This window comes from Arachis ipaensis, chromosome B07 (genome assembly GCF_000816755.2).
Source record: "Arachis ipaensis cultivar K30076 chromosome B07, Araip1.1, whole genome shotgun sequence".
NCBI classification, from domain to species: Eukaryota; Viridiplantae; Streptophyta; class Magnoliopsida; order Fabales; family Fabaceae; genus Arachis; species Arachis ipaensis.
The window spans coordinates 97854440-97868681 of record NC_029791.2 but is presented as its reverse complement, the minus strand read 5'-3'; the positions used below and the strand labels follow the sequence as shown (position 1 = coordinate 97868681).

Genomic DNA, 14242 nt, shown 5'->3' with positions numbered 1-14242 from the left:
GCCTGTCCCTAGTGGCTGATGATATCATCTGTCGGTTATAGAGCCAACCCGACAAGTCCTGGTAGCTAACCATTGGACTGACCCTCTGTCGCGCATCCCCAACTCGAGTTATACTCGTCATAACTTGATCATAATCATGATCCATATCCATCACCCTCACTGGTGAATATTTATCCATCACCATCACTGGTGAATATTTATGGGGGCGAGCTCATCCGGGCCTTTTACAGTGCCTGGCCACACTTACGACATTGGGTTAACAGAGCTTCGAGTCTCAACCTGGAGCACGTGGTGGCTAGCCACTGCTACTACCCAGGGAAACCCTCATCTCCGATGGTGGAAGTGCAAACATTCACAATTCATTCAACAGCATATATGCATTTATACTTAGCCATAATCATGGCTCCGCCGTAACACGGCAATAATCTAGCCATCCGGCTCACGGTTAAATCCATAACCAGCCAATTCATTAACAATTACGGCCCTTCGTCCCATGGCAAAACAAGCACTTCCACCGCCATCCTCCGCATCTCACATAATCATCTTTGATCCTCAATGATCATTCATTTTTCCCCTTGCTTCACTCGCAAGTTACCACATTCACTAGCCCTTTTTTCTCATGCTAGGCATATCATAATGATTTAAGACATACGTGGTGAGATCGGAGGCTTAGAAGTATGAAATTTGGCTTTTAAAACTCAAAAATCAACTTTGGGATGAAAACAGGTCCACGCGTACGCGCACTCCACGCGCATGCGTGGATGGCCTTAAAACTCATCGACGCGCAAGCGTCATACGCGCGAATGCGCGGATTGAAAATTAGCCAAACGACGCACACGCGTTAGCCACGCATACGCGTGGGTACTCTTGCGCCCCAGGCACAAAACTGGCACAACTTTGGCACAACTCTCGGGAAAATGGCTGGGCATTGGGTGCAGCACATTCGGCGCGCCCGCGCATATCACGCGCACGCGTGGATGGCGCTTCCTGGAAGAACGGCGCTTACGCACCAAGTGCGCCTACGTGCGGGGGGTCATTCTGCTAAAAATTTTCTAAATTAAAAACTGCAGAATTCACAGATTCAACCCCCAATCTTCCGACGGACATAACTTACTCATTTTAAATCGTTTTTCACCCGTTCTTCGAACGGCATGGATATCCCGGATCCAATTTCATTTCTAAACAGATTTGGCACAAATCAAAGATCCGTAGTCCAAGTTATGTCCCGTCAAAGTATGCCCAAAAACCATGTTTTCATACAAAACCACAAAGTGCCATTTTCAAAACAAGCCACTTTCAACTCTTTTCAAAATCAATCAAAACATGCCAATTTCAACCCTTCTCTTTGAAATTATTCAAAATGTACCAAAATCAATAACAAGCCATCCTCAACTCACATATTGACCCTTTACCAAAATTTCCAAAACCACATCCAACCATTTTAACACTTCTCAACCAAATGGCTAAAGGACAAACACAATATCATGTCATACATCCTTCCTCATCCCAATTTCCAATAATAACACCCAAATAAGAAAACATTATACCCAAACAATAACAAAATGCACCCGAATATTTTTCCTCACCTCTCTGTTGCGGGTGATGGTTCAAATGGTGGCACAGGGCTTACTGATGTTGTCTGGAATGAAGGCAGGCATAGTTGAATTGAAACTCTAAATAAGACAAAAATAAAATGTTAAGAAAGCCCTTTAAAATAGATTATTAGAAGATTGAAATTTAGTTATAAAACTTACATATTAAGCGGTTGAGAGGGCGGTTGAAAAACGATCATTTGTTGTTGAGCTGGGTTAGTCACCGATTCTTCTTCCCGGCTCAACCTGAAATCCACCCAAATAAGAAGACAATGCACCCAAATAATAGCCATATACACCTGGAAAGGCTCTTTTCTTTTTTTAGAACTTACGTAGTTGCAGATTTTTGTTTTTTTTTTCCTGCCTTTTTTTTTCTTGAATAAAACATTAAAGGGCTCTTTGATCTATATATATATATATATATAGGATTAGAAGAATATGGTAACAAAAGAATTTAGAAAATGGTATTAGAAAAAGAAATTACATGCAATTCGAAGGTTTGTTTACACTGCTTTAATCCGTCTGTCCTTGAGACAAAGGATCAATCTCGTTTGCTAAGTTTACTTCCGCCATTCTAAGTATAGAATAAATATCATTCATTAAAAATACTATTTAGTTATATCAGGATATCAAAATTCTATCAATTAAAGGAAGAATAATAATCAGCAACCAAAACACCTTAAAAAAGGTAATATACACCCAAATTCAACATACCCTTGTGTAACAGCCTCTTCATTTGTTTTCTTCTTTTTTGATTGTCTTAAAAATTCTTCTATTATTTCAGTTCCAATTTCAATTCTGACAGTACATTCAAAAGTATATGTTAACAAAATATAGTTTTGATTACAGAGTGTAAGATAGCTTTAGAAAGTATCTTACCCATCATAGGAATGAATTTCTTCTTCTGAAGATGAATCCTCAATTATGTTCTTTCTTTTTTGGATTGCGTCCTGAAAATAAAAAAAATTATAAATCAGACAAATACAACAATATTGATTATGAGATACTCTCGAAAGCAGTGCATACTTTTTGGTGGGAGTGTGAATTTTTTTCTTTAATTTTTATTTTTTAATTGGCAACGATTCTTCACTCTTGAAATTAAATGAGAAATCCTCTGTTAATACATTAAATTTTGATAGAAATAAGAAAGAAAGTGATGGTAATTTCAGAATCTTACTCATCATTAGGTTCACTTTTACTTTCTGAATTGGAATCCTCTAAAATCTGCTTCCTCTTTCTGGATTCCATTTTGGAAAGCAAACAATTATTAAGAAAAAATACCCTAAAACTGATATAATAGACCCAAAAATATTACTTCCTTTTTGGCCGTCCTTTTGGGTTATTTCCTTTTAGGTTCCTCTGAGTCTTCTTCTGACTCAGACTCAAAGGAAAAATCAACATCAGTCTCTGATGTATCACTCTCAGTCGATGAACTTGGCTTCTTTTTTTGTTTTTTTCTTTTCTTCTTTCTTTTCTTTTTTTTCATTTCTTTCAATTTCTTTTTTGTTTCTGCCATCTTGATGATGCTCTGCAACAGTAGAAATGTTAGTTTACAGCATCTACATAAATAAAACACACCCAAATTAGAGAAGGTATTCTGTTCGCTTACCATATGTCCGTCTATTTCTGCTCTCATCTTTGCAACTAACTGCTCTCAATTCCAGTTGCTAACCCAGGGCAGTTCAGGGTTTTCTTCTCTTTTCTTGTCCTTGTTTTTTTTAGATGGAAATAGATTATCATCAAGGCATAGAGGTATCCGTCGATTGATTTTTTTTCTTTTCAGACGGTAATCTGTTATGCCTTTGATGATGAAATTCAGCACATGGGCTCCCCAGTTGCCCTCCGTTATTTTCTCCATCTCAAAAATTGGAGCTATATGCACGGGAGATATTTTGGTTATTGTAGTTAGCAACAAGAACGCCATCTGAATATAGAGGATGAAAATCCTCTTGAACATCAGCCGATCTTGTTCGTTTTCAACACCGATACTCATCGTGTCATCGGTCAGCTTCTTTAGAGTGTTGCCCTGGAACCTTCTAAAAATCAGTTTGTTCTCTTCAAAAAGATTCTTATAACTCACTTTATCAGGAAATAGATCTCCTACAAAAAAGAAAATAATTTATTACTTGAAATGCACCCAAATATCACTCATATGCACCCAAATATCACTCATATGCACCTAACTTTATTACTTGATTACATGAGATCAGAATAAGATATTACGAAGAATATATTACAAAGAATGGAACTATAGAGGTTTTCTTTAATCAGTTACTTGATGCATTGAGGCCAAGGGCAGCCCCTATTATTTTGGGTTTAACTTTAAAGGAACCATAGCTTGTTTCCAATGTATTTTTGCCCAATTTAAAGGAGTTAGCCAACTCCTTTAATAGTTTGTGAGGCACATTCATTGGCAGGATGTGCATGAGTCCACCAAAACCTAATTCACGAACGATCTCTTTCTTTGGCTTGCTCATCTTTTCAAATTTTTCACTCAATAGTCTGGTGGCACACTTCAAGTCTTTGGTTTGCTGTAAACAAAGTAAAATTAGAGTCATTTAAATAACCTATATTTGTATTAGGAAAAATTGACTTGTTCTAAGATATATATATATATATATATATATATATATATATATATATATATATATATATATATATATGCGCTTACATTGTATTTTTTTCACCTTGGTTTTTGGTTGTCATTTTTACTGCAAGGAAAAAGAAATATTGTCAATAGATAAAAAATGCACCCAAATACCAAAGACATACACCTAAAAATCAGTCACGTACACCCAAATACCAGCCACATACACCCATTTTCTTTTTTGAATTAAACGAAATTAAATGAGTTCAAAATCATATTCAACTCAACCAAACATGCATAAAATGACATTATATGAGTTCAGAATGATATTTAAGTTCAAAATGCTACTAGAAGCACCAGTCACATTCAAAGTCCGACATATACACCCAGAAATGCACCATATAGAATTTATATGTATACAAACATACTTAAAAAACATCCAAACATGCACAAACCAGAGTTTATATGTATACACCTAAAAATTATTTCACTAGAAGTACGTAAAATAGCGTAAACGACTTGAAGAGTTTCATCAGAAGAGTAATATGAGATCTAAACCAAGAACAGTGAAACAGAGAGAGAAATACGACGATATAGTGCTTCGATTTCGAAATCAGAAACAGAAATGTGAAAAACCTAGAAGAAAAATGAAACAGTACCTTAAATAATGTTTGTTCGTTCTTTTTGGTGTTTTTTGATGGAGATTTGTATGTTTTCTTCTCGATTTCTTCTACTTTTCGCGAGGAGTTGGACAGTTTCTTCAGATCTTTGTTTGGTTTCGAACATGGCTTGAATCTCCAGGGTTTGGGTATTGATTGAGGAAGAAGAGGAAGAGTCTTTCATAATGAGCGTGCTTTGGAAAAACGAAACAGTTGAGTAAGGCGCGTGGTTTTTACGTTCGAGTGTAGGGAGTGTGGTGCGCATCGTTTTTGTTGGATTTTGGCTAACTTGTAGAATTTATAACTCAAAAGGAAAAGTATATGGTACCAACATATTATCTGCCAACTTCTGCCCAACTCTTATTTATAATTGTGTTTTATAGAAGTGTGTTTGTAGATGTGTCTAATAATTAATATATTTTAAATATATATATAAAAAGACACATCCAGAAAATATATCTATAAAGACACTTCTATTAAACACAGCTATAAAAAAGACATTTTTATTAGACACATTCACGAACACACTTTCATAAAACACAATTATAAATAAGAGTTGGCAGAAGTTGGCAGATATGCTGTTGGTAACATAACGGAACCGAACTCAAAAAAATTTGTATGTATAGTAGGCCTGATAGTGATTTGAAATTGATTTTCTTCAATTTATTTCGTGCATTACTTAGTTTGATTTTAAAATCTTTTCTAATTTTTTTTTAAATTATTTCAAAAATATTTTCATATTCTCAAGGTTTTCAATTTATTGCATACGTTATAAAAAACTCTTTTATCTCCTTTAAATCTTTTCATAACTGCTCTTTTCAGCATTAAAATGCTTTTTCTCTCACACATATTACTATGTCTTGTGCTGAGTCACAATGCCAATAAGAAAGATCGTCATTAGAAAAGGAGGTTATCACTCTCATCTAAACCCTCAAACATCTCGAGCTCCATTCTCTCCCATTGCTGTTGACAATACACCCCTTCCTATTCTCAACCCGTTTCTCAACCTCTTGCAGCATCCATGGCACGCACCAAATCTTCCACTCGCCATTCTGCTGCTGCCACACCTGAACTGAGTGCATCGCGCCCTAGTTCTTTACATGGAAAGTGACCACTTGTTGAGTAAAAGGAAACCCATGAAGGCACTCCACCTCCTCCACCCAAATCTCGTGGTATGGACTCTGGCTTCTCTCTTCATCCCATCTCTGAACCCAAGTTGCATGACCCAAATTCTTTCAAATCTAAGTTTATCAAGCTTTCAAAAGTAAACTTTGATTCCAAAAAGTTTTTAAATATGACAAATTGGTTTTTTTTTTTTTTTTCACAAAAACATTGTTGCTCGAACCATGGTTTCCCCCAAACTAATTTCTCTTGAATCTTCGACTGAAAAGGGCCTGGATTTCGTTCATATTTTTGAACGCCAAGGATGGGTACCTCCAGGCTCCATTTGAAATTTGTGACAAGGTATACCCTGACTTGGTAAGGCAATTTTATGCCAATATGACTTATCAAGATGCTCGAATTATTTCATATATCAAAGGTCAAGTAATTATTTTAGATAAACATTGCATTGGGAAGCTCTGGGTTCTTGAGACTCTGGAATCAACGTTTTTACTTTTGAAAAATGGGTTTCTGATTTGAACATTAGCCTCAGCACTACCGTCCGCATTATATGTAACCAGGTTTCTCTTTTCTTTGGCCTCACTCCTACACACCAAGCCCTTGGCCCCATTAATGCACAACTCCATCGCATTGCCACACATTTCATACTTTCTCAAAGTGAATTTTTACATCGGATAACCTTGTGTGACACTCTGGTCACGTATGCACTCATCAAGGGATTCTAATCTCCTTAGCATATCTCATGATGAGACATATGTATGAGTGTGTGAAGAGTGAGAAAAATGCTGGCTTACCTTATGGTCTATTTCTTTCAAAAATATTTGCATTTCATAATGTTGATTTATTAGCTGAAAATATCAAAATCCATAATTCATTCTTGAAAGGAGGTCGTGGCGTAAAAAGAAACATAAGAGGTCAACCCACTGAACTTCCGAAAGACTTCTAGGTACCAGACTCACCCACAGATCGAAAAAAGAGGACCCCGGGAAACAAGATTAAAATTCTCTCTAGCATTGTAAAGGATGTGCTCCATGAGGTGTCTATCCTCACAGACTTGATGCTTACACGCACTAAGATGCAACGCCGAGTTGAAGCTGATCTAGAGTTGAAGATTCGAATGTCAAAGCAACGTATCGGCGTCGTGGAGTAGTATTTTAAGGAGCTCAACGACTTTTCTTACTTCTCGGAGGTCGAAGAAGAGGAAGAAGGAGGTTCAGATGGGGGATCTGAGTCTGATGCCTAGTGGATATTTCACTGTTGCTGCTACTGTTTACCTTTTATGAGATTTGTTTCTTTATATCTCATTTTCTGTTCTTTTGGATAACTAAAATGACTTACGACCACTTTTTTTATTTTTTTCTTAGACTTCTTCCTGCTGCAGGTTCTTTTTAGTCTCCTCCCTTGATGACAAAGGGGGAGAAAGTAAAGTGTATAGGTTAAACTGTTGGTTGTTTTTTGCTGGTTCTTTGGTTATGTTATTGTTAATTCTAGCTTGTTATGTTCTTTGGCTAATACTGTTGCCTATGTTCTCTATCTTCTTCTTGACATTTTTTTTTTGGTAATTATCTCCGAATGCTGTATTAGATTACTTTATTTAGCATTAGCTCTATGCTTGCTGTTTAGTATGATGTTCATGTTCCTTGGACTATTACTCTTGATTGATAAGTGCTCATAAACAGGGGGAGCACAATGAATTTCAAGGAAGTCTCGCTATATTCTTTTAAGTTTAATTATGTTTGTCATCAAGGGAGAGATTGTTGATTCAAGATTTAAGTTGTACCTTTTGATGACAAACATACTTAATTATTTCCTATTATAAATAACTTTATGATTAAATATTGTAGGAATCAATCAAGGAGATTCATATCAAGATAGGAAAGACATTGCAAATCAAAGGAGCTATAAATGCTTTTTAAAGAAAAAAACTAGGACAGCTGCTGCACATTTCAATTCAATGAAGAAAATATCCTTTCCCTTCTTATTAACGTACTGCACATCTGATTTATTGCCATAAGTTTAGAGAACACAAAAAGGAAGGCTTCCTCACTGATTGTCCTCGGTTGGGTGCCCTGAGGTGTGCAACGGCTAGTCAAAGCAAAAAAAAAATTTCTCCTACATGAAGGAAGCTCAGGTGATTGGATGTAAAGAACAGACGGGCTTGAGAATTACATCTGATTTGAAACACACAATCATCATTCCTTTTTTACATGTGTTCTTGTTTTATCTTTGTCTAGAGTTACGCCTTTCATTGAAGTGATACAAAAGGCAAAGAAAAGTGTGAATACAAAAGCCAATTAAATTTTGTTTGAAGGTCTGATTTCGAGATAAGTGTACTAGGATTGATTGCACTTGATTCTCCTTAAATGGGTTGGGTTAGCATCTAGGTGAGTGACTAAGTTTGAGATTGCCTAGGAATTTTTACAAAAGTGACTCTCTTAGTATTAGCGGTTGTAGTTCAATCTGATCATAGTGAAATTTTATCATAGTTGTGGTAAAGACTGAACATAGGTCACATTGCACTTTGTGACCGAACTAGGATATATCGTGGTCTTATTCTTGTTTCCTTCTACTCTCTTCATATTATGTTCTACTAAGCACGAGACAAAAACATATTTTATCTCATGAAATCAGATTTTTGCGCAATTGATTTTTAGCATTAAAAGTGATTCCTTGATTCTACCCCTTTTCTATATTCACTTGCGAATTTTCAGTGGCCAACTAATCCTTATTGGCAGAATGTGGGTAGATTTGGTTAACCTGTCGACTATTATTCGCACAGCATCGTAGCCAAAAGATGTCTTAGGTAATCTTACAACAAAGTCCATGGATATACTATTGCACTTTCATTTTGGGATCTCTAGAGGCTGAAGTAATCCTACTAACTTTTGGTGTTCTATCTGAACCTTTTAGATCATGGTACATCTTGGTTTCACCAGGATGCATGGTAAACCTGCTGTAGTGTGCTTCTGATAAAATCTAATTTTTTAACTCTTCATGTCAAGTACACATAATCTCCCTTCATACAACACAATATCCTTGTCATCTATATTGAAATGATCAATATTTTTTCTTGAAAGCTTAATCTTGAGGGAGAAAGGAAATTGATTATTCTCGAGTTAGTCTCACTTGTTCCCTAAGATTAGACTCAATTTTAACTTTGCTAGCATATAAGCAATGAGGTTATAATGACACCGAAAATTTTAGGTTTCTAGATTCCTTCAATAACTTATACTCCTCTATTATCATTGAAGGCATGTGTAAAGATTTTCTACTTAAAGCATTAGCTACTGCATTAGCTTTTCCAACATAATATTTAAGTTCAAAATCATAATTTTTTAGAAACTCTTTCCATCTTCTTTGACTCGTGTTCATTTTCTTTTCATCAAATAAATATTTTAAACTTTTATGGTCTCTATACACCATAAACTTTACTCCATACAAGAAATGTCCCCAAATTCTTAATGCAAACACTATTACTTCTAGTTCTAGGTCGTGGGTTAAATAGTTTTCCTTATGGGATCTAAGATGCCGAAAAGCATAGGCTACAACCCTTTTTTGTTGCATTAGGATACATCTTAAACCTTTCTTAGACGTATCACAATACACTACAGAACTTTGCTGAGGACTGGGAATTATTAAGATAGGAATGGATGTAAGCCTACGTTTCAACTCCTGAAAGCTAGCTCCACGACTTTCACCTCATAAAAAAGGTTAGTTTTATCTAGTCAACCTAGTCAAAGATAAAGCTAGTCAAAGATAAAGCTAGTTGAGGAAATCCTTTAATGAATCACCTATAATACCCTACTAACTCTAGAAAACTCCTAATATCAGTTATAAACATTGGTTTTTTGACTTTTTTCCAATGTAACACTGCTTCAACTTTATTCGGATCAATTGTTACCCCACTTTTGGTAATCATATAACCTAAGAACTTGACCTCATTCAACCAAAACTCACTCTTTTCAAGCTTAGCATACAATTGTGTCTCCTCTAGAATCTATAACATAATTGTAAGATGTTGTTCATGTTCTTTTTCAGTTTTACAACAGATAATAGGGGTGTGCATGGCATGGCCCGGCCCAGCTCGAAGACCCGACCCGGTTCCGAACACTTTAGGGGTTAATTTGGTGTGATTTCACCGGGTTTAGGGTCGGGTAAGGGTCTCAAAAATAGACTCGGTTATTATTTCGGGTCGGGTCCGGACCATGGTTCGGGTCACCCGAACTCGGCCTGGTAGCCTGGTCATTATACACAATTAATATTTTGTGTTATTAGTAATGAATGATGGCTATTCTTACGTGGAATTTAAGTATTGTAAACCTTAATATTTTGTGTTATTAGTTATTATAAGACTATAAGTTAATATTTTATGTTTAAAATGCATATGATTTTAGACTAATGCATAATATTATGTTATTTGTATTGATTTAAATATTTGGTGTTATTAGATAATATTAGTATTGATTATGGTTATGCTTTAATTTTAGAGAAGAGTTAGTTCTTGTTATATTTTTCTAAATGAATTTTACCATGTCAAATAATGGTTGGATTTTTGAAAATTTGAATATTTTTACATGCTAGCTTATAAGAAAGTATCAAGGTAATGCAATGTAAACGACCCAGTTTTTATCCGGTATAATCGTGGTCCGAAAATGTATAGATTTCATCGGGTCTAGAGTCGGGTTCAAGTCTAATAAATAGGCCCAGTATATATTTCGGGTCAGATCTGGGTCACCTCAAACTCGGTTTCACCCGCCCCATGCGCACCTAGACAAGAATATCATCTTTAAAGACTACTACAAACTAATGCAAATATAGTCTACATATTCTATTCATATAATTTATGAATACTGCAAGAGCATTGGTCAACCTAAAAAGCATGACAAGATATTCATAATAATTATATCCAATTCAATGACAAGATATTCATAATGATAATCAGACTTTAAATTTATTTTGGAGAAAATTGAGGCTATATCATCTTAGATTTTTTAAAATTAAATAATTAGTTATTTAAAAAAATTATTTTTAATAAAAATAATTAAATAAAATTTTTTGATTAATAAAATTTAATTTAATTATGAANNGAAAGTGGTCGAAGCCATCAAAGAAACAAAAGGAAGAATGTTTATGAAAACATGGCTTGCATGCTTTATATATGTATATATACTTATGACACATGTCTTCTCATTTAATAAATCAACGCCACTTAATCAAGAATCAATGAATCATTATATTTCATTTTCACTTCTCTTTATTTTGTCACCGAACTTGGAAAAGAAAGAAGGAGAGACCATGGGTGAGGGAGGAAACCGTGACTCTTTTGATCTTCCAAGTTTGATTTCTTGAGTTCCGTAATTTTAATAAAAAGTTTAATCCGATAAAAATGTTTGTATTTTTTTTTTATGTATTGGCGTTATTTTTGTCCGGTAGAAGTTGATGGTAACGTAGTTCCTCTCCCTCTTGAGTTTAGTCAATTGGAGTTTAAAGAGGCAGAGACGATTTCTGACGTTTTTTTTTTCAACAACTCAGTCAAAAAATTTCTTCAGAATTTTTGTTGTTTTGATTTCATACGGAGGTAGGGTTTAGTAACTTTATAATAATTAAATGTGAATTTGATAAATGAATGTTGATTTGGTTGATTATTGTTTGAGTTTGAATGAGTTTATGTTGAATTATTATTGTTACTTGTGATTTGTTGGTTTGGCTATGAAGAACAACTCAGCTGTGGTTGTTTTAATGATTTTGGGACTGTTGTGATGTGGTATTTTGAGACAATTGATGAGATTTGGTGGTTGAAAGATTAAATTAAAAGCTGAGAAAAATTGGTAACTGAAAGACTCGAAAACGGAATAAAATACAATATTTTGAAAGGAAAGGGTTAAGGATTTCGGTTTTGGTATAAAAGAAAGATTAGTAATTATATTTTATTTTTGAAGGATAACTTTGTATTTGTATATAAAAATTGAGGTACAATTTGTAATTATATAAGGTTTCGGGTATTTTGGGTAATAAATAAAGTACGAGACTAAAAGTTGATATTTTATAGAAGTTCAGGATTATTTTTATAAATATAAAAATAAGTGAGGATTTCAAATATAATTTTATAAAATATTGAGGTTAAAAACAGAATATTAAAAAGTTTGTGATTTAGAAAGTAATTAATAACAATTTAAAAATAAGGTTTTATAAACTAAGTTTTAAAAGAAGATTATAAATATTATTTTAAATACTTCTTTAAAATTATTCGTTTATATTAAAATAAATCATTATTATAATTAATATTTATCAAAGATATCATTTTGTAAGAATATTATAATGTGTAATATTAATGAGAAGAGCAAGCAGAGTAATCTTAAAAGTTTTAGAGAATGCAGCCTTAATTAAAGGACTTGATAATTCTTTTCCATAAAACACTTAGGGAGAGGTGAGAGAATAATATGAAAATAATTTATACTATGGAATGATAGGAAAGAAAAGAAGAAAGAAAAAAAAAGGAAAAAAAAATATTAAAGAACTTCTGTCACAGGAGAGCAGAGAGCAAATATTAAAAGAATATTAAAGAACCTCTGCCACAGAAGAGCAGAAAGCAAATATTGGAATGAAAGAATGTATTAATTAAAGGGATCTCTGCCACAGGAGAGCAGAGGGCAAAGATAAAGAGAAAGTTTTAAAAGACGGTCTGCCACAGGAGAGCAGATGCGACCTTGTTTGGGCCTTAGTGCCAAATGTATAGTAGAGACACCCACACACTGAGAACTGTTTTCTAGATATAAGCATATTGAAATACATTTAAAAGTCACACTGTATGCGCCCTAACCATAAGACTTATATGCACACTGTATGCATCTGGAAAGCCATATCTAGAACTCGTGCCCGAGTAATGTCGGGAGTGGGTAGGCAACTGACACATGAGCTCATGGCCTGCGATAGGACTAGACATGCATCATCCTTGTTTGGGCATATTTGTTTGTAATTTTATTTTCTATGATTGTATGTGCTCGTGATTGGATTCTATGTTCTATAATTGCTGAGTTGGATTGTACTTTGTTGACTGTTGTTATTTACTGAGAACATAATAAAATGAACTTAACTAACTACCACGACCCTACTAAGAACTCCCCAATTTTTATCCCCTATCTCTACCCCTTTCAGCTACAGGTGCGAAGGTTTAGTGCGGAGCTATAGGAGCATAGAAGATTATTTTCACAAGTTGAGTTGTTAGAATTTATTTTCCCCTCATCATTTATTATTTTGGTTTTTAGATGGGTAGGACATGTAATTGAGACTCTTCGAAATAAGTCTATGGATTTAAAGCTATGTGAATATATATACTTTTGTGATTAATTGGTTTAAAATAAAGTCTCCTTTCGTTTTTTTAATAAGAATTTTTGTTCGTATTCACAAAGGCTCAATATTAAATAAACATGGTATATAATTAAAGGAATAGAGGTAAGTAACGCTCGAACTTTTAGTATGATCATGAGGTGCTAAAAGTTAGGGTGTTACATTATGGTATCAAAGCAGTTTGTTCCTGTTAAAGTCTTGGGAATGGACTGATTATGCTTCACTGCATACTCTGAGTGTCTGTCATGCAATAGGACTTGTCCTAATGACAAGAGTTTGAGTTTTAAATGCATGACTATTTATTGGTTAATGCTATTAGTCGACCATTGCATTTCTCATGGTATTAGGTCTGGCCAACTTAATACTGATGATTTGTGTATATGGAAACACTAATGGATTATCATAGACAAAATAGAAATAACAGGTTATGCGAATTCACAGGGTTTGGGACGTTAGAAGTTACGTTTTAAGGATTCGTTTCGACGTATATTCTTTACTCGTGCTATGTGACTTGGTGCCACCTCTTCCTTTATTATCTTTATTGGAATCCTTGCCTTGGATTTTTCTAGAATGTGATTTGATTATTTTTCGACCAAACCTTATCGTTCCGGTGTAGCTTCATTGGCCTGCAAATCTAATTGCCTACTTGTTCTCTTTCGAATATTATCTTTGACATTTTTTTACTTCTTTTCGAGAACTTTATTTTCTTTAGTTAGAGTTTAAATTTATTTCAATATAACAATTTTTGAGGACAAAAAATTTTGTAAAGTAGGTATTATATAACATTCTAAATTTTTAAAAATTAAATAATTAATTATTTACAAAAATTTTTAACAAAAATAATTAAATAAAATTTTATGATTATTGAAGTTTAATTTAATTATGACTTATTCTATTATTTTAAATTATCTATTAAAAACTATTTTAATAGTTAA

General features: G+C 34.1%; 1 pseudogene; it reads left to right on the top strand.

Annotated features, from left to right (window-relative positions):
* LOC107609694 overlaps window positions 1–14242 on the top strand; it is a 43457-nt pseudogene that overhangs the window by 15290 nt on the left and 13925 nt on the right.